The 26,086-nt window shown below is 44.9% G+C and overlaps 1 protein-coding gene across 1 annotated transcript in view; it reads left to right on the top strand.

Moving 5' to 3' along the window:
* The window catches only part of LOC126199160 (B-cell lymphoma 6 protein-like), a 538,829-nt gene that overhangs the window by 359,546 nt on the left and 153,197 nt on the right, over positions 1-26,086 (top strand). The gene's annotated exons all lie outside the window — the stretch shown is intronic.

The following is a 26,086-nucleotide window of genomic DNA, read 5'->3' as shown; positions in this document are numbered from 1 at the left end:
GGAACAGCAGAGGTCCCAGGACGCTTCCCTGGGGAACACCTGATATCACTTCAATTTTACTCGATGATTTGCCGTCTATTACTACGAACTGCGACCTTCGTGACAGGAAATCACGAATCCGGTCGCACAACTGAGACGATACCCCATAGGCCCGCAGCTTGATTAGAAGTCGCTTGTAAGGATCGGTGTCAAAAGCTTTCCGGAAATCTAGAAATACAGAATCAGCTAACACCACCACAAATAACTTAAGAGTCTCCGCCATTTTGTCGCTGCTATAATGAAACCGACGATCTCGTGCCTGTGGGAAACTCTTTGTTTATCCTTAAACACGCAGCGCTATCTCCGGAATCCAGGTGCGTCGTGAAATTCTCGTAGAGCGGGCCGAATATATGGGCCGAATTTTAAGCAGCCCAGGAGGTGGCACCGCTTCCGAAAGCGATGCCGCTGGCCCGATCGGGCGAGCAGGTGGCTCGGTGGGGGCCGGGCAGCCAGTCTGCTGTCCCACCGGCGAAACAGGCGGCGGCGGCGTTTAGTGGAGCGCGCCAGCCGAGATGACGAGCTGCGAGTCGGCTGCCTTAACGAGCGCCTTCTTTTTTGCTCACTAATTGGGTTTCAGAGGCGAACATAAAACGCCACGAAATTCTCCTCGACGTGTCCACAAGAAAACAGCTGGGGAAAAAAAATGAAAACATTCCTGAGACCTAATAACCGTTGATGATATTCCTGGCATGACGGCAGCCACTCACTATAAAGACTGAGCGATCGAAGTTGGCTCAGTTTATCTGAGAATAGTCGCAGGGCTGAGTCGCAATGGACAGCTGAGGAGTAGAAACTTCAAACGTTCTAATGGTCAGATCTTACATTTGTCAGTAGAATCAAGAACACAATATATCTCATTTTGCACATAATTTACTTGTATCCAAAATGTTGAGAATACATTTGGACATTACAAAATTATACCGCTGATTTCATCTCTGCAAAAAAGATGAGACAAAGTAGAAAATACACTACTGGCTATTAAAATTGCTACACCAAGAAGAAATGCAGATCACAAACGGGTATTCATTGGACAAATATATTATACTAAAACTGACACGTGATTACATTTTCACGCAATTTAGGTGCACAGATCCTGAGAAATCAGTACCCAGAACAACCACCTCTGGCCGTAATAACGGCCTTGATACGCCTGGGCATTCAGTCAAACAGAGCTTGAATGGCGTGTACATGTACAGCTGCTCATACAGCTTCAACACGATACCACAGTTCATCAAGACTAGTGCCAGGCGTATTGTGACGAGCCAGTTGCTCGGCCACCATTGACCAGACATTTTCAATTGCTGAGAGATATGGAGAATGTGCTAGCCAGGGCAGCAGTCGAACAGTTTCTGTATACAGAAAGGCCCGTACAGGACCCGCAACATGCGGTCGTGCATTATCCTGCTTAAATGTAGGGTTTCGCAGGGATCGAATGAAAGGTAGAGCCACGTGTCGTAACACATCTGAAATGTAACGTCCACTGTTCAAAGTGCCGTCAATGGGAACAAGATGTGACCGAGACATGTTGCCACAGGCGCTCCTGTCTGTGATGCAGCGTCAAGGGTAACCGCAGCCACGGTCTCCGAACTCATAGTGCATGCTGCTGCAAACGTCGTCGTTCATGCAGATGGTTGTTGTCTTGCAAACGTCCCCATCTGTTGACTCAGGGATCGAGGCTTGGCTGCACGATCCGTTACAGCCATGCGGATAAGATGCCTGTCATCTCGGCTGCTAGTGATACGAGGCCGTTGGGATCCAGCACGGCGTTCCGTATTAACCTCCTGAACCCACCGACTCCATATTCTCCTAACAGTCATTGGATCTCGACCAACGTGAGCAGCTATGTCGCGATACAATAAACCGCAATCTCGATAGGCTACAATCCGACCATTATCAATGTCGGAAACGAGATGGTACGTATTTCTCCTCCTTACGCGAGGCATCACAACAACGGTTCACCAGGCAACGCCAGCCAACTGCTGCTTGTGCATGAGAAATCGGTTTGAAACTTTCCTCATGTCAGCAGCGTCAACCTTGTGCGAATACTCTGCAAAGCTAATAATTTGCAGATCACAGCATCTTCTTCCTGTCGGTTAAATTTCGCGTCTGTAGGACGTCATCTTCGTGGTGTATCTGTTTTAATGGTCAGTAGTGTAGTTAGTGTATTAAGTACATTCTAGTTGCCATACCAGTGAACTGATTGGTTCTAAGTGCCAATAAGAAAGAAAAACACCTTATGATGCTTCTTTTTGTAGACGTAGGGTTTAAAAAAGATCGTGTAAGTTTTTGTTGTACATTGAAAAGGTACTTACAGATCAGCGTACAATTCAGTATCTGCAAATCAAATTGCTTTCTCTGATGTGGAAAACAGGTTGAAAGCTTTCAGTTTTCTTATGGCCTCTCTGTTTTCGAAATATAGCACTTCAACTGTCATTTTTTGTTACTTGAGAGTCGTCCGTCTTTGTAAGTGTTGCCAAGTTTCACAGTTGTTGCTTTCGATTAATTTTGTCAAGACACGGACAATGAGGTGGTAGGAGTCATAGCGTACCGACGTGCACATATACAGACGGCGGTGACATCGTGTACACAAGCTAGAGAAGGCCAGTCCATCGGCGGAGCTGTCACTTGCATTAGTGTGATTCATGTGGAAAGATTTCCGACTTGATTATGGTTGAATGACGGGAATTAAGACTTTGAACGCGAAATGGTACTTGGAAATAGGCGCACGGGACATTCCATTTCGGAGATCGTTGGGAAATCCAATTTCCGAGATACACAGCGTCAAGAGGATGACGAGAATACCTAACTTCAGTCATTACCTCTCACCATGGACAACGCAGTGGTGGACGGCCTTCACTTAAAGGTCGAGGGCAGAAGCGTTTGCGAACAGTTGTCAGTGCTAACAGACAAGAAACACACAGAAAACAGTGTGGGACATACGACAAGCATTTCCGTTAGGACAGTGGGGCAGAACTTGGCGTTAATGGGCTACAGCAGAGAAACCATGCGAGTGCCTGCAGGTCCTGTCCATGGTTAGTGACCGTATCGATTAGACCCTAGACGATTGGATAACCGTGGGCTGGTGACATGGGTCCCGATTTCAGCTGATAAGAACTGATGATAGGATATAAGTGTGTCTCAGACCCCACAGAGCCATGAACCCAAGTTGTCGATAAGGCACGTGTAAGCTGGTAGTGACCCAATAATGATGTAGGTTGTGTTGATATGGACAGGACCGGGTCCTGCGGTCCATTTGAACTGACTGGAAATGGTAGTGTTAGGGTACCTGGAGGTCATTAACAGGCATTCATGGACTTCATGTCCCTAACCATCGATCGAATTTCAATGGACCAGTATGCACCACGTGCCTGGACCATAGCTGTAGACGATCGCTTTGAAGAGCGAATGATTTGTCCATCCAGATCTCTCGGAATGAACCTCATCGAACATACAGGGTGTTTCAAAAATGACCGGTATATTTGAAACGGCAATAAAAACTAAACGAGCAGCGATAGAAATACACCGTTTGTTGCAATATGCTTGGGACAACAGTACATTTTCAGGCGGACAAACTTTCGAAATTACAGTAGTTACAATTTTCAACAACAGATGGCGCTGCAAGCGATGTGAAAGATATAGAAGACAACGCAGTCTGTGGGTGCGCCATTCTGTACGTCGTCTTTCTGCTGTAAGCGTGTGCTGTCCACAACGTGCAAGTGTGCTGTAGACAACATGGTTTATTCCTTAGAACAGAGGATTTTTCTGGTGTTGGAATTCCACCGCCTAGAACACAGTGTTGTTGCAACAAGACGAAGTTTTCAACGGCGGTTTAATGTAACCAAAGGACCGAAAAGCGATACAATAAAGGATCTGTTTGAAAAATTTCAACGGACTGGGAACGTGACGGATGGACGTGCTGGAAAGGTAGGGCGACCGCGTACGGCAACCACAGAGGGCAACGCGCAGCTAGTGCAGCAGGTGATCCAACAGCGGCCTCGGGTTTCCGTTCGCCGTGTTGCAACTGCGGTCCAAATGACGCCAACGTCCACGTATCGTCTCATGCGCCAGAGTTTACACCTCTATCCATACAAAATTCAAACGCGGCAACCCCTCAGCGCCGCTACCATAGCTGCACGAGAGACATTCGCTAACGATATAGTGCACAGGATTGATGACGGCGATATGAATGTGGGCAGCATTTGGTTTACTGACGAAGCTTATTTTTACCTGGACGGCTTCGTCAATAAACAGAACTGGCGCATATGGGGAACCGAGAAGCCCAATGTTGCAGTCCCATCGTCCCTGCATCCTCAAAAAGTACTGGTCTGGGCCGCCATTTCTTCCAAAGGAATCATTGGCCCATTTTTCAGATCCGAAACGATTACTGCATCACGCTATCTGGACATTCTTCGTGAATTTGTGGCGGTACAAATTGCCTTAGACGACACTGCGAACACCTCGTGGTTTATGCAAGATGGTGCCCGGCCACATCGCACGGCCGACGTCTTTAATTTCCTGAATGAATATTTCGATGATCGTGTGATTGCTTTGGGCTATCCGAAACATACAGGAGGCGGCGTGGATTGGCCTCCCTATTCGCCAGACATGAACCCCTGTGACTTCTTTCTGTGGGGACACTTGAAAGACCAGGTGTACCGCCAGAATCCAGAAACAATTGAACAGCTGAAGCAGTACATCTCATCTGCATGTGAAGCCATTCCGCCAGACACGTTGTCAAAGGTTTCGGGTAATTTCATTCAGAGACTACGCCATATTATTGCTACGCATGGTGGATATGTGGAAAATATCGTACTATAGAGTTTCCCAGACCGCAGCGCCATCTGTTGTTGAAAATTGTAACTAGTGTAATTTCGAAAGTTTGTCTGCCTGAAAATGTACTGTTGTCCCAAGCATATTGCAACAAACGATGTATTTCTATCGCTGCTCGTTTAGTTTTTATTGCCGTTTCAAATATACCGGTCATTTTTGAAACACCCTGTACATGGGACATAATCGAGATGTCAGTCCGTGCATAAATCCTCCATCGGTAGCACTTCCGCTATTATAGACAGCTACGGAGGCAGCATCTCTGCAGGCGACTTCCAACGACTTGTCGAGTCCATGTCACGTCGAGTTGTCACACTACGCCGGGCGAAGCGAAGTCTGACATGACGTTAGGAGGTATCCCATGACTTTTGTCACCTCAATGTACAGTCAAACAAAAAGACTGTGACTCCTCAGTGGACGAAGGCGCGGTCTGGGATGTAAACACCATCGATCCATACACAGGTAGCAGCCCACCGCGACGCCTCTGCACAAGCCACGATTCTTAGTCCCGCTTCGCCCAACGGCCAACTCCTTGCCGACCTCCAGTCAATCGACCCCTGCGCCGAGAACGCGCTTCAACCTTCTTCGCGTTGTTGCAAAAACGGTACCACAGGAGGCTACTGAGAAGCCGCAGCTCAGCAACACAACCAAACAGGTTCACTATGTACCAGAATCGATATCAGGACTCGCACTCATAGCTCACAATCTGTGTTTCTTCTTCATAAGTCGCACGTGAAAGTTGGTTCTAGGTGACGTGATCGTGGTAGGCCTAGTGTAAGAAAAATAAACGTTTTCCAGCAAGTGGTGCAGTTCAACAGCATTGAGGCACTCTCCTGTTAAGAGGGCTGTTCATTATTCCTTGATGTTGTTGTTGGCGGTGGTCGGCCTGCCAGGACAGTCATACGAATATGGGACGGAAAGGTTCGGGAAGACGACGCAGTGTCTCACAGGCCACATATGACGTGTGACGCCGCTCAGGACGGTCAACTCGCCATATTGCATATAGCAAAAAGAAAAGGGTGCTGTTTACTTCACCACTACCTATGTTTCGAGTAAACTGGATTTTGGACGTCAGGTGTTACATTTCTGACGTGGTATCTTTCAACAACATAATGCCGCAAGTTGGGCTTGGTGTCCTGTCCTTCCTCGATACGTAGAGTATTCGACGGTTTTCCTGGTCAGCACAGTCAAATCCCTCATCCATTGACAACTAACACTGAAGAACTCTCGCTGCCCAGCCCAGTCACAGGCTTCGTTACGACCAGAGATAGCAGCTCTGTGTACAGAATACAGCACCCTGTATTCTCCCAAATTACCTATACATTTAATCGTGTATTCTTCAAATTATCCTGTTCGCACAGTGAAAGGTTTCGTTTATCCATATTGGTGATGCAGTTTTAAAGGCCAGAAGTGCATCGGTCACGCTCCCGTGCTGAGGAAATGAAAACCTTTAAACATCTTCTGTCGCTCATCTGCGTACATCTTGGAAGAGGATGTCATACCCGCTAATGTTAATCGAGAAGGAGTCGAACGAGAAGTTTGCGAGAGACGAGTATGTACTAGGCCGTCGAGGGAATCACTCCATATTCCTAAACGTGCGTCTGCCTTCTCCATGACCACATTTGTTTGTTGCTCCTCAAGTCACGTCGAAAACGAAAGTTATCTGTCAGGTCATATACTTCAATTATCAGTTCTGCCTTGACGTAAATCGCATGCTACTTCCGTTCCAAACAGGATGTTCCCATTAAGAAAGATAGTTCCGCTTATCATGATTTTCCACTTAATCGCGTGCCTGCTGGTATGTACTAAACATGTCTTCTTTTTACCAGGCACCACTGCGGAAACTTGCCGAAGACTTTCAAATGTCAAGAAACACGCCACAATATTTCTTTTATTTATAGGGGCGTGTGGTCCACATGAAGAGACAGATCAGATTAGATTTCACACGGTAGGAGCTTTCGGAATCCGGATGAAAGGATGTTTACAAATGAGAAAAAAAACGCGTTGCGTAAGCCCACATAATTTTTAATTACCAAAGTGAAGCATACATTCCTCAATGGATTCCTTTTACTTAATTTATGCGTCGTTTATCGTACGTTGTTGTTGTGCGAACTCATTCTTCCTTCGCTTCTTTGTAGAACAACTCATAATATCAAACGAAAAGCACATCATTGTACTTATTCTACAGTATCAATTTGATTTATTTGCCGGTTCTCTGCTTACTTTGACTATCTTCAAGGAAAAAGGTGCAATACACGTGAACAACATTGAAAAAGATGCTATACGAAAAGGCTGAGGTACGAACACAGAGTAAATGTCTTCTTAGAGAGCGCAGTGCTAATGTAATTAAAAATGGTAAAGTTACAAAGCAAAATGTAAAGGAAACAAAACAGAGAAACATCAACAATGAACGTGAAAACATGGCGGCTACATAATAATTTTAGTTGAAATTAACGATCCCAATAAAATAAAAGTACTTCGTGAAAGAATACAAACGAATAAATTGAAGAGGTCTTGCATATGGAAGGCTATACAGAAACACCGTGAAAGATAGAATTATATGTATACTAAGATGGTATCTGTTCTTTCGGACTTGTCCGAAAGAACAGATACCATCTTAGTATATACATAGTTAAGGCTCACCGGCCACATGACCATCTTCTTCTTCTGTGCGAATGCACAAATAGTGCCCGAACTCTTACGGGAATCGGCAACGCCCCACAAGTAATGAGTATAATGGGTGGGGGGCACTACCAATGTAGTGCGGAACAATACGTTGAGAATGTGGGTTTCGCGGGAGGCGTGCCAGAGATAAAGCCCTGCAGTCGCTCTATCGTCTGCGTCCTCGGTGGCTCAGATGGATAGAGCGTCTGCCATGTAAGCAGGAGATCCCGGGTTCGAGTCCCGGTCGGAGCACACATTTTCATCTGTCCCCGTTGACGTATGTCAACGCCTGTAAGCAGCTAAGGGTGTTCATTTCATCGTAAAGATGTAATTGACTATAAGTCTAACAACACAGTTCATCTAGAACATAGATAGTGAGAATAAAGCAAATGAATACAGCAAAAATGGAGAAATACAATGTAACAGAGGGTGCGGGAAGGACGGGAGACCTGTGATGTTTATTTGAAGCTTAGAAGCTAAACTGGACTATGGTGTTCCTCATGTAGTAGGAAATCCTGTGGTTGCGTGACGATTCCTTGATGCCTCAGTGCATGCTATAGTAACTGATCCATTCTTCTTGCTAAACTCTGTTTAGTTCAGTACCTCCCTCTCTCCCTTATTGTTCCATCTAACCATCCAATATTCACCGTTCTTCTGTAGAGACACACTTCAAAACCTTTTATTTTATTCCTGTCTGAACTGTTTATCTTCCAAGTTTCACTTCCGTACAGTGCAAAGCGCCGTACAAATGCCTTCTGCCTTCTGCATTGTACATTTTCTCCAGTTCGTTCATCGTCAGTTGTCTTGCTGTGAAATAGTAAACTTTATCTACTGCTTTTGGTGTCTCATTTCCCAACAATCACCTGACACGCGGTTGTTCTAATTGTACTACCATTTTTTACAATACTGCGTGGTTTCATCGCACCTTAAAATGTAGTGGTCGCTGCTGAAGAGTTGTTGAATTATTCTTCTTGAAGTCTGAGTGTATTTAACTAGTCTCACGTATCTTGGATACGTGATATAAATTTGTGTCTACTTTTTATGCATGTGCCATTTCTTGCGCGCTTAAGGAACAGGATTGTTTCTTTCGTTTCACTGTTCATCATACGACAGTGGACTGTTTATTGCGAGAGATATGAACGTTCATCCTGTTGTTAGAAAGAGAAAAATTATTTGCTTCATACAAATCGTTGCATGTGGTTGCTCCCACAGGAACAGCAGGAAATATTTCTAACTAAGCAGAAACCGCTGCCCAATTATTACTATTGCCCCTTCCGTAAATTGAATGTTTGGTGTGTTTTTGAAACGGCAGCTGCATCACAATCCTATCTGGAACAAACATTTTGACTGAGTAATCTCATGTGCCATTCGGAAAGGTCGTGAAAATAATGCTTCGATGTTCATTCTGGAGGGTTCCAAGTATACTGCACGGAGACCGCAGAATGGCCGTTAATGGGTATCCACTGCTGCGGTTACGTCGACCAGTTGGCAGAACTGGTTATGTCAAATTCGTTAACGTCCACCTAAACTCTGTAGGAAAAAAAGAAGCGTTTTCTGATAAAATCCAGCAAGTCTTCTCAGCTTACCTTTGCGATACATTACGTAAAGACCGAAAGGTCAAGCGGCAGACAAGTTAAATCTGGGGTACGATAAAGCCACTGTGTTGTAATCATGTTTCACTCCTTTTTTAGAGAATCGTTCACAGATTGATCCGAGTCGGTGCTACGTATGAGTTACTGACCCAATGATTGCAGCGGCCCACATTAAGCGTGCAGGTTACTACACATGCGTTTCCCCTGGCTATCACGTCCTGCCAGGACTGACACCAATGCTTTCGGTGATGGAAGACTCCACGTTTTGCACGTCGGGAAATAGAAGCGGCACGTGGCTCAGAGGCTCTCGGCCACACTACACTGAGGTGGCAAAAGTCACGAGATATCTCCTAATATCGTGTCGAATCTTCTTTTGCCCACACAGTGCAGTAGCACGACGTCGTTGGAAGTCGGCCACTGCGTTTTGGGAGGTGATGCCTGAAATTAAGTATTCTTGACATAGTCTTGACACTGTAGATCTCGTAATTTTGCATTTCCTAACAATTTCCAAAAAGAAAAGTCTCGTGCGTCTACCTCCAACTACCACTCCGCGTTGAAAGGCTGTTAATTACCGTCGTGGAGCCTTACTAACGGCGGAAACCCTTTTTCATGAATCATGCAAATGATAATGACTGCTCCTGCTATGCTCTGCACTTTTATGCCTTGTGTACACTATATCGCCGCCATCTGTATATGTCACCACAGTTCATGCTGAACATTGTTGTTGTTTGGGTAAAGCACGCATTGTAACTCAAGCACTTCAGAAGGGGAAGAGCAAACGAAATGAAACTTCACGGGTTGATAAAGTATTTTATTTCCAGTAAATACAACATCGAGTCGAATTTACAAACTAATTGACAGTATGAGCCCGCTAATCGGAACGCTGCACCCTGTCTGTCCTGGATGCGTGCACTGATTCGGTTGATAGGGCCATTGTACCCTCTCCTGACAAGAGCTACCTTACATCTGCTGGAGCTGGTCCCTGATATTCTTGATACTAGAACTAGGACGTAGTGGACGTCTGAGCTGGTTCTCCACATGTTCAATTCGAAACAGATCTGCAACTTTACTGACCACGGTTCAAAATGGTTCAAAAGGCTCTGAGCACTATCGGACTTAACTTCTGAGGTCATCAGTCCCCTAGAACTTAGAACTACTTAAACCTAACTAACCTAAGGACATCACACACATCCATGCCCGAGGCAGGATTCGAACCTGCGACCGTAGCGGCCGCGTGGTTCCAGACTGTAGCGCCTAGAACCGCTCGGCCACCTCGGCCGGCACTGACCACGGGTGTACTTCAACATCACCAAGGTAGTTCTTTGGTACCACATGTGGACGAACACTGTCCCGTTTAAAAATGACACAGTGATACTGTCACATGAGAAATATCACATGATGACGCAGGACGTACTGCAATGGCGTCAGGGTTCCATCAGTCACTATCGGCTGTGATGCGAAGTTACACCTGACGGCTCTCTAAACGACTACGACACGAGTAACTCCACTTTTCCTCTAAAAAACATTAGAAGACTGAGAGCTCTCCACAGGTCACCAGCAAATTTACTGATGGTGATTATCGGGGTAATGCAAAACCACGATTTATCACTGAACCCAGCGCAGTGCCAGTCATCACCAGCCCACGCTTTCTGGACGCAACACTACTCAAAACGATGCCATTTGTGTAGTAGTGTTAGCTGCAGCCATCACCTGCGTCGATAATTAATAATTGCTATTCATCGGTCAGTGCTGCGGGATGACACAGAACGCTGCCAGGAATCCATTACGTGTTCTCGGGTGTCAATCGCAGATGTCAAGGTTTCACGATGTGCATGGTGCTCAGTACAGTGACCCATTTTGTCGTGTTCAGACGTGGTCTACTGGATCCTTGACGATGAGTATGCCTGCCCACATGTTCCCATGCAATGTGACATCATGCCACTGTTACATCAGATTGCCCCACAAGTCTGGGTAATGCACGATTCGATCAGTCGGCTAAATCGAGGCGCACAACGAGTCCTCTTTCGAACTGTGTCAGTTGCTGATAGCGCTGTCTCAGAAGAGTTTGTGGTATCTCCGTGACTTTCACAGTGAGTGCTCAATACGTGACGATTTTCACGCCCCTTATATACCCTATCAGGACTGCTAACAAAACTAAACACGAACGACAGTACTGCCTCTAGTGACCGTTCTTCCTGTCACAGAGAATTGCAGCATCTTCATACCCACCGAAATTGAACACAAGAACGAGGTTACGTTCACGTCTGACAATGTTTTCTGGGTGCTTTAATTTTTTGTTAGGCATTATATGTAGTATATACACGAGAGAGATGAGCAGAAAGTACTTTAAAAAGTATTTAATGGTATCTATAATGGGACTGGTTGACAGAAGAATGTGCCAATTACATGCTATGCTGCTTAAGGTCACTCTAAATAGGAAGGGATCAGGAGATATGTAATTTTATCGATTTTAGATAGTTTGCGTTACTGGGAGACAGCGGGGTCTACCAACTGCCACTTAATAGGGAACTCTTGACCGCCTAATTTAGTACCCAGACTTGTCTAACCGTTTTCGTTGAAGTGTTTTGAATGACCCAGCGGTCACGTATGGGCTTGTTGAATTTCTACAGAAGTAGCGAGCAGTACCTTCAGTACAAGTTGAGACCGTTTCACTAAAGGTCTTACACAGAGAAACACTATTCATGAGTTCAGTAAGCTACCCTCTCGCCAATTTGATATTGCTCTTTCATCAATTTTGGGGTCCACATTTTCACTACCCTCGCCTGTTTTTGTGAATCGTTCTTCATTGAACTTCAACTGTGGTCTTATCGCTGTATGCCTATATCCAATCTCAATAGAACCCAACTGATGTAGTTAAGCATTGCAAACAATATATTCTCTTTCATATCTCGGCACGTAAAATCTACGAGAATGGATCATACAGTAAGATATTCGGGCTTTTGCGAACCATGAGAACTCGAAACCCTTGTTTAAAATGTTATAGAATTCCATAAACTGAAAATAAAATAAGTGATACAGCATTAAAAACATTTTATTTTCGAAACAAATTTCGTTATTTCCAAACAATGCACTGTTCGTCGTCTGTATGAAACATCTATGGATCTGCTTGCCTTCTTATGCACCCCACCGAACCGGCTCGACACTGCACTACTGTAGATTACTTCAGAAATAAGTTTCAGAAGCGTGTCGGATTCTGTTGGTGGGTTCACCTTCAGAAGGATACTGATAGCAGCTGAAACGCAGTAGCTATATTCACACTCCTTCATTTTTCCAAATTTCTCTTTTTTACTCACTTCCTTCATTGCATGAGCTTAGAAAATACTATTGCGTAGTTCAAAAGGTATTTTACGAACTTTTCATATAAGACACACCACCGTTTTTTTTACTAAGGACTATATTGAAACTCAGAACATATATTTCAATCAGGAACGAAGCACACGGCGTTAAGAAACTTTTCTGACACAGTAAAATTGTACGCCAGATCTGGATTCAGTACGTAGATAGTTGTCTTCCACAAGTTATGCTTATGCCGAATGACCTAACCGAGCACGACTCAAGATTCTTATAATAGCATCAATCCATAAATATCTGTGGTTCCACTTCGTAACTCTTCAGAAGCTCTGTTGCATGCCATTCTGGATCGGCATATCTGGAAGAAAGGATACTGCGCAGAAATTACTTAGCCACAGCACAGAGGTTGTAGATAAGACCTGGTTAAAAGGATATAAACGTAGATGTGGTTCAGAACATAAGTTTTTAATTTACAGCCACATTAGCCCATTTATGTAAGGAGTGACCGAAAAACTTCGGTTTGATAGCGTTGCCGCAGCGTTTGTGCGACGTAGTACCACTACGATGCCGGTAAGTAGGCACCAACATGTCGGCAAGGAATGAAATGGCACTCTTGTCTTTCCGACGTATGGTGGTAAATGCGGAAACGTGAACTACGGCGAACGTTGCTACCAAATGCTCCAAAGAGGACCATTTTTTCTTGGCCGCCGAAGGACAAACAGCCGTAGACATCCAATGGAGAATGAAGAATATAGATGGGGCAGCACGTCTGTCAAAAACAACGAATGTGGAATGGTGCAAGATGATAACGCACGACAGTATATTGTAAATGCTGTAACGCAGAAGTTACGTCAGTCAATTCATGTGACAGACACGCGAGCACCCGCCTTATAGTCCTCGTTTTCCCAAGTGCGATTATGAAACCTGTAGCCCCTTAGAAAAGACCTTCTGGGATCGACGATTCCTGTCGAACGAGGATGTGCACCAGGTAATTAGGGACTTCTTCACGCAGCACGATACGGCGTTTTACCGAGCCAGTATCTTCAACCTGATGTGCCTGCGGGACTATTGCACAATGCTGGCGGCGGTTTACGTGATTGGCACACCGTTTCTGGATGCACGAACTTCGAACGGAAACTTCTTTATCGCTCCGTACAGAATCGTTATCGCCCTTTACTCTTCTTCAGGTGTAATTTATTGCATTAACCTTCCATGCGGTGTTTCCAACACCCTCATCATCATTCTTAACACCACTCATAACGCGTTTGTCATCGATATTACCACTAATTGTAGTTGTAATTCACTTATGAAGAATTAGTGAAAGATACTTGGCGAGATACGATCCTATGGGGCTAACATTAACGGATAAGAGGAATTCATATATGAACTGAACAAATTATTTCAATGTGTGTGTGAATTCGATACAGTTCCCCGCAGTCGTTTAATGAACAAAGTAAGAGCATATGGACTATCAGACCAATTGTGTGATTGGATTGAAGAGTTCCTGGATAACAGAACGCAGCATGTCATTCTCAATGGAGAGAAGTCTTCCGAAGTAAGAGTGATTTCAGGTGTGCCGCAGGGGAGTGTCATAGGACCACTGCTATTCACAATATAGATAAATGACATTGTGGATGACATCTGAAGTTCACTGAGGCTTTTTGCAGATGATGCTGTGGTTTATCGAGAGGTTGTAACAATGGAAAATTGTACTGAAATGCAGGAGGATCTGCAGCGAATTGACGCATGGTGCAGGGAATGACAACTGAATCTCAATGTAGACAAGTGTAATGTGCTTCGAATACATAGAAAGATAGTTCCCTTATCATGTAGCTACAAAATAGCAGGTCAGAAACTGGAAGCAGTTAATTCCATAAATTATCTGGGCGTACGCATTAGGAGTGATTTAATGTGGAATGATCATATAAAGTTGATCGTCGGTAAAGCAGATGCCAGACTGAGATTCATTGGAAGAATCCTAAGGAAGTGCAGTCAGAAAACAAGGGAGGTGGGTTACAGTACGCTTGTTCGCCCACTGCTTGAATACTGCTCAACAGTGTGGGATCCGTACCAGATAGGGTTGATAGAAGAGATAGAGAAGATCCAACGGAGAGCAGCGCGCTTCGTTACAGGATGATTTAGTAATCGCGAAAGCGTTACGGAGATGATAGATAAACTCCGGTGGAAGACTCTGCAGGAGAGACGCTCAGTAGCTCGGTACGGGCTTTTGTTAAAGTTTCGAGAACATACCTTAACCGAAGAGTTAAGATTGCTCCCTCCTACGTGTATCTCGCGAAGAGATCATGAGATTAGAGCCCACACAGAAGCATACCGACAATCCTTCTTTCCACGAACAATACAATAGAAGGGAGAACCGATAGAGGTACTCAGGGTACCCTCCGCCACACACCGTAAGGTGGCTTGCGGAGTATGGATGTAGATGTATATGTACAATTCCTAAGGGACCAAACTGCTGAGGTCATCAGTCGCTAGACTCACACACTACCTCAAGTAACTTGTGCTAAGAGAACAACACACACACCCAGGCCCGAGGGAGGAATCGAACCGAAGGTGGGAGGGGAACAAATTACTGAAAATAATTTAACATAGAGGCCAGTTCGGATTCAATATTCTCCCGATTTCTAGCCTCTCCTTCTATCACTGATTACAAAGATCAGTTTTGACCACCGTAAGCAGTGCATGCGGAAGCATATACGACTGTATGCGAAGCACGCGCTATCACATTGAGTAACAACAACTCCAGACAACTAGAAACTCGGCAGGCGGTAGGAAGTGGGGCGGTGGCAGGTCTGCCTAAAAACAGAAAAGTGCAAATCGGCCACGTGCTCATCCTTAAAGTGGAGACGAGGACCGTGACAGGCTCAGACGTAAATCAGCCAGCAGTTAATTTAGGATGGCACGCGCAGCGCGACCGGAAGCAATTGGTTAGGCTGACTTCACCCAGCCAGACGCAGTAATGGTGGCTCGTGCCGCGCCGGCTCGGATGCGATCTGGCACGAGCTCGGGGCTGGAGCTGGAGGCTCCAGTCGCGTGCGGACCGGGGACCGGTTCCAGCGGAAGTGCGCGACGCGTGCCCAGCGGCTGAATGGTGTCCGTCCGGCTCCAGCCGCCTCCAATTAAGGGGAACGAATTCTTGGGAGGTCCCACGAATGCAGCAAACACCAGCGATCGGTTCGACTAAATCGTCCACTCTGGAGTGACGCTTGCTCCCAAGTGGACCTGAGTGGACTATTCAAACTGTTGGAGGGACTGGAACAAGAATTACTTCCTGCGATTAGCGCGAGAATTTGTGCAGCTGCCCAGCATTAGAAGAAGAGAGGTGGCAGATTAAAAATTTTTCAAACTCTCGGTTACACGTGGTATACAGGGTGTTACAAAAAGGTACGGCCAAACTTTCAGGAAACATTCCTCACACACTAAGAAAGAAAATATGTTATGTGGACATGTGTCCGGAAACGCTTACTTTCCATGTTAGAGCTCATTTTATTACTTCTCTTCAAATCACATTAAACATGGAACGGAAACACATAGCAACAGAACGTACCAGCGTGACTTCAGACACTTTGTTACAGGAAATGTTCAAAATGTCCTCCGTTAGCGAGGATACATGCATCCACCCTCCGTCGCATGGAATCCCTGATGCGCTGATGCAGCCCTGGAGAATGGCGTATTGTATCACAGTCGTCCACAATACGAGCACGGAGAGTCTCTACATTTGGTACCTGGGTTGCGTAGACAAGAGCTTTCAAATGCCCCCATAAATGAAAGTCAAGAGGGTTGAGGTCAGAAGAGCGTGGAGGCCATGGAATTGGTCCGCCTCTACCAATCCATCGCTCACCGAATCTGTTGTTGGGAAGCGTACGAACACTTCGACTGAAATGTGCAGGAGCTCCATCGTGCATGAACCACATGATGTGTCGTACTTGTAAAGGTGCAGGTTCTAGCAGCACAGGTAGAGTATCCCGTATGAAATCATGATAACGTGCTCAATTGAGCGTAGGTGGAAGAACATGGGGCCCAATCAAGACATCATCAACAATGCCTGCCCAAACGTTCACAGAAAATCTGTGTTGCTGACGTGATTGCACAATTGCGTGCGGATTCTCGTCAGCCCACACATGTTGATTGTGAAAATTTACAATTTGATCACGTTGGAATGAAGCCTCATCCGTAAAGAGAACATTTGCACTGAAATGAGGATTGACACATTGTTGGATGAATCATTCGCAGAAGTGTACCCGTGGATGCCAATCAGCTGCTGATAGTGCCTGCACACGCTGTACATGGTACGGAAACAACTGGTTCTCCCGTAGCACTCTCCATACAGTGACGTGGTCAACTTTACCTTGTACAGCGGCAACTTCTCTGACGCTGACATTAGGGTTATCGTCAACTGCACGAAGAATTGCCTCGTCAATTGCAGGTGTCCTCGTCGTTCTAGGTCTTCCCCAGTCGCGAGTCATAGGCTGGAATGTTCCGTGCTCCCTAAGACGCCGATCAATTGCTTAGAACGTCTTCCTGTCGGGACAACTTCGTTCTGGAAATCTGTCTCGATACAAACGTACCGCGCCACGGCTATTGCCCCGTGCTAATCCATACATCAAATGGGCATCTGCCAACTCCGCATTTGTAAACATTTCACTGACTGCAAAACCACGTTTGTGATGAACACTAACCTGTTGATGCTACGTGCTGATGTGCTTGATGCTAGTACTGTAGAGAAATGAGTCGCATGTCAACACAAGCACCTAAGTCAACATTACCTTCCTTCAATTGGGCCAACTGTCGGTGAATCGAGGAAGTACGGTACATACTGACGAAACTAAAATGACCTCTAACATGGAAATTGAACGTTTCCGGACACTTGCCCACTTTTCTTTATTTCTGTGTGAGGGATATTTCCTGAAAGTTTGGCCGTACCTTTTTGCAACTCCCTGTATATCTGTGGTATATATCTGACATGGTGTTCCAGATTTGTGCTAAATGCTCAACCTCAAGCTTATAATCATCCTAAAGTACGTATTTGATATGCATTGCTCCATGAGAACCACCGCTGGACTTATTCCTTAGCCGCACGGTGAAGCCGCTCGGTGTGAGGCGCCTTGCCACAGTTTGCGCGGCTCCACCTGTCGGAGGTTGGAGTCTTCCCTCGGGTATGAGAGTGTATGTTGTCCGTAGCGTAAGCTAGTTTAAGTTATATTAAGTAGTGTGTAAGCCGAGGGACCGATGACCTCAGCAGTCTTGTCGCATAGTAACTTACCACCATAACCACATAACATCTTAACCTAAATGCATTTATATGGTTTCTCGAATGTAAAGTGTAACTGAAAGTTCCTGGAAGATTAAAACTGTGTGCCGGACCGAGACTCGAACTCGGGACCTTTGCCTTTCGCGGGCAAGTGCTCTACCAACTGAGCTACCCAAGCACGACTCACGCCCCGTCCTCACAGCTTTACTTCTGCCAGTACCTCGTCTCCTACCTTCCAAACTTTACAGAAGCTCTCCTGCGAAACTTGCAGAACTAGCACTCTTGAAAGAAAGGATATTGCGGAGACATGGCTTAGCCACAGCCTGGGGGATGTTTCCAGAATGAGATTTTCACTCTGCAGCGGAGTGTGCGCTGATATGAAACTTTCCTGGAAGATTAAAACTGTGTGCTGGACCGAGACTCGAACTCGGGACCTTTACCTTTCGCGGGCAAGTGCTCTAGCAACTGAGCTACCTAAGCACGACTCACGCCCCGTCCTCACAGCTTTACGTCTGCCAGTACCTCGCCTCCTACCTTCCTATCTTTACAGGAGAGCTTCTGTAAAGTTTGGAAGGTAGGAGACGAGGTACTGGCAGAAGTAAAGCTGTGAGGACGGGGCGTGAGTCGTGCTTAGGTAGCTCAGTTGCTAGAGCACTTGCCCGCGAAAGGTAAAGGTCCCGAGTTCGAGTCTCGGTCCAGCACACAGTTTTAATCAGCCAGGAAGTTTCATATCAGCGCACACTCCGCTGCTGAGTGAAAATCTCATACTTAAGTGTAACTGCTACCGTCAGGCTATTATGCATACTATTCTAGTGCTAATGAAGAGCCTGATACATGTGCGGTTCTCGAATCTACAACTTCGAGATTTTTGCCTTGACAAACGGTTTTAAAATGTATGGTTGACATTTCTGTTCCTATTTACAGAGTTACGGGTCATTTGAAAAAATGATTCCATGCTTGTCGGAATTAATAACGTATTATAAAAATACGCTAGGATAATTGTTTTCGTCGGGTCAGTTATATAACATTACATGAACTGCAACTGTAGGTGAAAACTAAATTTTGTTGTGAACATTAGAGGACATTGATTCATTGTATTCCTGTGGGTGGGCGTTGGAAACCGATATTAACGGAATAACCTATGAAATCCCAGAAATTCATACAAATATACCAGATCAGCTTTTAAGGATTATACTACAGTTATGAAAGAGACATTAGATCTTTCAAGAAAAAAACAAGTTATTAAGCAAAGTATAAAGTTTAAAGCAATGTAAAATTGTTGTCGTTTAAGGAATTCATTGTATACGAAATAGCCAACAATATATAGTGTAATACTGAATATCATCTATTTATATAAGAAAAATGAAACGGAGGCTCTGTGGCCCCTTGTTACTTTCAATTGATTTGATGGAGGATGACTCCACTGGATAACTTTTCGCCTTCTGCTGCGAAGTGTTAACGGCAAAAATGAGTGTATTATTACGATTTGGAAATAAGCTGGAGTAACAGAAGTCGCTGCCAATAGTAAGTATTTCCGTTTTACGTCTAGCAATCGTTCCCCTATCGTTGATACGTGTTATTGTTATATAGCTTCATTCTGAGCTAAATGTGAAATTATTAATTTTGAATATTTATTTCTATGGGTGAACTTCTGTGGAAATGTCATCTTCTGTCAAAATGTCGTTTTCGTATTTGGAATACAGCAAGTAACTCTCTTGATTTAACATACTTACGTGTCCATCTCAAACTCATTTCATTTTAAAATTTTAGAAAGCCTTCTGGAGCACAGTGGTCGCCATAAATCGTAAAAATCAGATAAAAAAGCCGCAATCGCGTTTTCAGATTTTTCAAGCTAGTAAAAAATCTGAAAACGCGATCGAGACTGTTTTTGTCTGATTTTTACCATTTCATTTTCATTAGTTTTCAGCTATATCTTCCCCTCTCTTCCACATGACCCATCTGTAGATCTCCCTGTTTCCCCCTGTAATCACCAACATGCATTTCTCCATTGCTCAATGAGCAGTCACGAGTTTTTAAAATTGTTTTTACATTAGAAATCCATTTTTCACCGTCACAGGCAAAATTTTATGAACACTGTACGTTTTCTGCATATAGGTTTTAGTCCTTCGTCTTCTGAAACAAATTTCGAATTTGGTTGGTTGCTTATCCTTTTAAGATAAAAATGCAAATATTTTGTAGATAAAAATACAAATATTTTGAATCACGTGAACTATAACAGTGACAAAAGTTACTCTAATATCCATTGTATTCCGACTTTGGGAAGCCCACTTACGGCATTTTATGCTTATTGTGTGTTTAAACAGCTTGAAGTGGAACCTAAGTAGTAAAATTATGTTATCAAAAGCAGTTATTACTTAAGGGCTGGACTGCAAACTGAATTACTTTCCTTTTTAATCGATGGTTCTTGGCACCTGCATTGAAAAAGCACTGAATGTTTTCCGAAGTTTGCAGTTATTACTTTTACCTTAATACGATGATTGCAGTACATATTGGTTGTTGTTATTAACGACTGTTTAACTGGCCCCTATAAAACTTTGGTAACTACAAAACTTAGAGCGGCATGGCCGAGTCTCTACTATATATTTATGCAAAGTATAAAGTTGAAAGCAATGTAAAATTGTTTTCGTTTAAGGAATTCACTGTATACGAAATAGCCAACAATATATAACATAATACTGATGATCATCTATTTATATAAGAAAACTGTAACGGAGGCTCTGTGGTCCTGATTTCTCAGGATCTACGCACCCAAATTGCGTGAAAATGTCATCCCATGCCAGTTCTAGTAAATTTGTCCAATGAATACCTGTTTATCACCTGCATTTCTTCTTTGTGTAGCAATTTTAATTGCCAGTAGTGGATTATCCTTCCCATACACCTCAGCCAGCGCATTTTCTGAGTTTTAATTGATTTTACTCCGTCTTTCCCTTATATATATATTTTGTGTTTCGTGACTGTACCTCACCGTCCAACTCTTTGCTTCTCTCACAGGCCCATACAATTTTCGCAGGTTTTTGCTTCCCAAAGTCCTTAAGCTCTTTATATCTGCTAGTGTCATCCTTCACGTTTCTGACTCCCACGCAGCATCTCGTCGTAGATGGGAATAATGTACTCGTAACTTCTTTGTTCCTGTAATTAGAGAATTTTTAACTTCCTGCATGTTTGCGTAACAGGTTTTGTTTCCTGCTTATATCATTTCTGTAACACATTGTTTCGTAGTATGTCACTGGTTAAGAGAACACCACGGTAATGGAAGAAACTGACGGCTTTAAAACATTTATTGAGGGCCCTCATTTCAAGTGGTATTCTTCTAGCCTTAGAATTGGACAGTACCATGTCTTTACTCTTGTTTTGTCAACAGCAAGTTCAATTTTCACTCTTTCTGCTTCTGTTATTTCGTATATTTCTTTCTCTTCTCTACTTTTTGTAGCGGGCTACGAAGTGGTAAGTTAAACAGGACTGCAGAGAGACCATCTTCCCATTTCATTCCATGTGTACCTACAAAGCTCTCGGTTATTTTGTTGTTCACCTTTACCTTTCGCTTTATATCAATTATTCTTCACTAACGTTCTTAGCTTGTTACAGAAGCTCAATTCTTTCAGTGCTTTATAAAATCCTGGACTGTTAACGCTATCAAAACCTTGTTCAAAGCAAGAAGAATACGAAGTCAAAACTTACGTCGTATTCATAAAATTTCTCTATTATTATTTGTCCCATAACAAAGAATTTGTGAGAAGCGCCTCTGTATGGTCGGTAGGTACATTTGTATTCTCCGAGGATACTTTCGCTGAAGGTGTTTCCGACAAGGCGGTGTGTAATGTGGAGTGCTCTGATTTCTCTAGTTGCTGCAGTAATGAGACAAGCAATTTTCCTGTCGCAAGTAATATAGCTTTCTGTTTTATTACTTCGAATAGTCGTTTCCCTCTTGTGGGGGAGCGGAGTCTCTCGGCACCAAGAAATTTCGGGACACGGTGATCCACATAGCGCGCTGGTGCCACGTGGCTGACCGTACAGGGAGCTGCAAACCGGCCAGTGTCTTACCTGCACGTGCGGTAAGATTCCGGTAAGGACCATTCGCTGCAGCATTGCGTCAGTCGGCGGTGCATGCCGGTGCTGCCAGTCAGCCAAATAAACGGTTACTGGGCGGCCAGCAGGCCGTCATCAGGCTGCTGCTTCGGAGTGTAGCGGCAGTGGGGAGTCTGGTGCGTCGCAAGGTACACCCCAGGTGTTACATGCTTCACCCACTGTCCCTGCTGTCGAGACATCTTCGAGGGTACCGGGCGCGGTTGGGCCACCCTCTCCCCAAGGGGAGTGGCGGGTTCAGCGGCGTTCGCGGCGCACGAGGTGGAGAGTAAATGTGGAGGCTGGCATCGCCCGCTCTGTCTGTGAGTGGACATGTGGCTGCTCCTTCAGCAAGGTCCGAACAGGCACACGGGGGGAGGGGTTTATTAGTTATTGGGAGCTCCAACGTTAGGCGGGTGATGGAGCCCCTTAGGGAAATAGCGAAAAGGTCGGGGAAGAAGGCCAGTGTTCACTCTGTCTGCTTGCCGGGGGGGTCTCATCCGAGATGTGGAGGAGGCCCTACCGGCGGCGATAGAGCGCACTGGGTGCATCCGACTGCCAATTGTTGCTCATGTCGGCACCAATGACTCCTGCCGTCTGGGTTCAGAGGTCATTCTCAGTTCGTACAGGCGGTTGGCGGAATTGGTGAAGGCGGAAAGCCTCGGTCGCGGGGTGGAATCAGAGCTAACTATTTGTAGTATCGTTCCAAGAACCGATCGCGGTCCTCTGGTTTGGAGCCGAGTGGATGGCTTAAACCAGAGGCTCAGACGATTCTGCGGAGATCTGGGGTGCAAATTTCTCGACCTCCCCTATCGGGTGGAGAAATGTAGGGTCCCCCTGAATAGGTCAGGCGTGGACTACACGCCGGAAGCGGCTGCAAGGGTAGCGGAGTACGTGTGGAGTGCACATGGGGGTTTTTTAGGTTAGAGAATTCCCTCCCTAGGCCCGACAAGACGCCTCCTGAGATGCGGCAAAGTAGGAGTAGGCAAAATGCAACAGGGAATAACAATATTAATGTGCTAATAGTAAACTGCAGGAGCGTCTATAGAAAGGTCCCAGAACTGCTCTCATTAATAAACGGTCACAACGCCTATATAGTACTAGGGACAGAAAGTTGGCTGAAACCAGACGTAAACAGTAATGAAATCCTAAACTCAGATTGGAATGTATACCGCAGAGACAGGCTGGACAGTGAAGGGGGTGGCGTGTTTATAGCGATAAGAAGTGCAATAGTATCGAAGGAAATCGACGGAGATCCGAAATGTGAAATGATTTGGGTGAAGGTAACGGTTAAAGCAGGCTCAGACATGGTAATTGGATGTCTTTATAGGCCCCCTGGCTGAGCAGCTGTTGTAGCAGAGCACCTGAAGGATAATTTGGAAAATATTTCGAGTAGATTTCCCCACCATGTTATAGTTCTGGGTGGAGATTTTAATTTGCCAGATATAGACTGGGAGACTCAAACGTTCATAACGGGTGGCAGGGACAAAGAATCCAGTGAAATTTTTTTAAGTGCTTTATCTGAAAACTACCTTGAGCGGTTAAATAGAGAACCGACTCGTGGCGATAACATATTAGACCTTCTGGTGACAAACAGACCCGAACTATTTGAAACAACGCACAACAGGGAATCAGCGATCATAAAGCGGTTACGGCATCGATGATTTCAGCCGTAAATAGAAAAATTAAAAAAGGTAGGAAGATTTTTCTGTTTAGCAAAAGTGACAAAAAGCAGATTACAGAGTACCTGACGGCTCAACACAAAAGTTTTGTCTCAAGTACAGATAGTGTTGAGGATCAGTGGACAAAGTTCAAAACCATCGTACAATATGCGTTGGATGAGTATGTGCCAAGCAAGATCGTAAGAGATGGAAATGAGCCACCGTGGTACACAACCGAGTTAGAAAACTGCTGCGGAAGCAAAAGGAACTTTCCAGCAAACATAAACATAGCCAAAGCCTTGCAGACAAACAAAAATTACGCGAAGCGAGATGTAGAGTGAGGAGGGCTATGCGAGAGGCGTTCAATGAATTTGAAAGTAAAGTTCTATGTACTGACATGGCAGAAAATCCTAAGAAATTCTGGTCTTATGTCAAAGCGGTAGGTGGATCAAAACAAAATGTCCAGACACTCTGTGACCAAAATGGTACTGAAACAGAGGATGACAGACTAAAGGCCGAAATACTAAATGTCTTTTTCCAAAGTTGTTTCACAGAGGAAGACTGCACTGTAGTTCCTTCTCTAGATTGTCGCACAGATGACAAAATGGTAGATATCGAAATAGACGACAGAGGGATATAAAAACAATTAAAATCGCTCAAAAGAGGAAAGGCCGCTGGACCTGATGGGATACCAGTTCGATTTTACACAGAGTACGCGAAGGAACTTGCCCCCCTTCTTGCAGCGGTGTACCGTAGGTCTCTAGAAGAGCGTAGCATTCCAAAGGATTGGAAAAGGTCATCCCCGTTTTCAAGAAGGGACGTCGAACAGATGTGCAGAACTATAGACCTATATATCTAACGTCGATCAGTTGTAGAATTTTGGAACACGTATTCGAGTATAATGACTTTCCTGGAGACTAGAAATCTACTCTGTAGGAATCAGCATGGGTTTCGAAAAAGACGGTCTTGTGAAACCCAGCTCGCGCTATTCGTCCACGAGACTCAGAGGGCCATAGACACGGGTTCACGGGTAGATGCCGTGTTTCTTGACTTCCGCAAGGCGTTCGATACAGTTCCCCACAGTCGTTTAATGAACAAAGTAAGAGCATATGGACTATCAGACCAATTGTGTGATTGGATTGAGGAGTTCGTAGATAACAGAACGCAGCATGTCATTCTCAATGGAGAGAAGTCTTGCGAAGTAAGAGTGATTTCAGGTGTGCCACATGGGAGTGTCATGGGACCGTTGCTGTTCACAATATACATAAATGACCTGGTGGATGACATCGGAAGTTCACTGAGGCTTTTTGCAGATGATGCTGTGGTGTATCGAGAGGTTGTAACAATGGAAAATTGTACTGCAATGCAGGAGGATCTGCAGCGAATTGACGCATGGTGCAGGGAATGGCAATTGAATCTCAATGTAGACAAGTGTAATGTGCTGCGAATACATAGAAAGACAGAGCCCTTATCATTTTGCTACAAAATAGCAGGTCAGCAACTGGGAGCAGTTAATTCCATAAATTATCTGGGAGTACGCATTAGGAGTGATTTAAAATGGAATGATCATATAAAGTTGATCGTCGATAAAGCAGATGCCAGACTGACATTCATTGGAAGAATCCTAAGGAAGTGCAGTCAGAAAACAAGGGAGGTGGGTTACAGTACGCTTGTTCGCCCACTGCTTGAATACTGCTCAACAGTGTGGGATCCGTACCAGATAGGGTTGATAGAAGAGATAGAGAAGATCCAACGGAGAGCAGCGCGCTTCGTTACAGGATGATTTAGTAATCGCGAAAGTGGAAGACTCTGCAGGAGAGACTCTCAGTAGCTCGGTACGGGCTTTTGTTGAAGTTTCGAGAACATACCTTCACCGAACAGTCCAGCAGTATATTGCTCCCTCCTACGTATATCTCGCGAAGAGACCATGAGGATAAAATCAGAGAGATTAGAGCCCACACAGAAGCATACAGACAATCCTTCTTTCCACGAACAATTCGAGACTGGAATAGAAGGGAGAACCGATAGAGGTACTCAGGGTACCCTCCGCCACACACCGTCAGGTGGCTTGCGGAGTGTGGATGTAGATGTAGATGTACGCAACAATATGGCCGCCAGCTGCCGCCTGCTGGAACACACGGCGTCCGCTGGACAACCGACGCCAGTATTACCCCACCACTCGTACGCCGGGGTCAGCGAAGAGTTCAGCGAACCTCGACTAGAGATGAACTATCGATTATGTGTCTCCGTACCAGCTCTGGTTCCTCTTAAGTTCGTGGTCCTTACGCGAAATGTAACAGAGGCAGGAGTAGGACAGTCCGACGGGATACCAGTTCGATTCTACACAGAGTACGCGAAAGAACTTGCCCCCCTTCTAACAGCCGTGTACCGCAAGTCTCTAAAGGAACGGAAGGTTCTAAATGATTGGAAAAGAGCACAGGTAGTCCCAATCTTGAAGAAGGGTCGTCGAGCAGATGCGCAAAACTATAGACCTATATCTCTGACGTCGATCTGTTGTAGAATATTAGAACATGTCTTTTTCTCGCGTAAAATGTCGTTTCTGGAAACTGAGAATCTACTCTGTAGGAATCAACATGGAATCCGGAAACAGCGATCGTGTGAGACCGAACTCGCTGTAT

Source organism: Schistocerca nitens, chromosome 8 (genome assembly GCF_023898315.1).
Source record: "Schistocerca nitens isolate TAMUIC-IGC-003100 chromosome 8, iqSchNite1.1, whole genome shotgun sequence".
NCBI classification, from domain to species: domain Eukaryota; kingdom Metazoa; phylum Arthropoda; class Insecta; order Orthoptera; family Acrididae; genus Schistocerca; species Schistocerca nitens.
The sequence above is the reverse complement of the archived record's forward strand: the minus strand, read 5'-3'. Positions and strand labels throughout refer to the sequence as shown.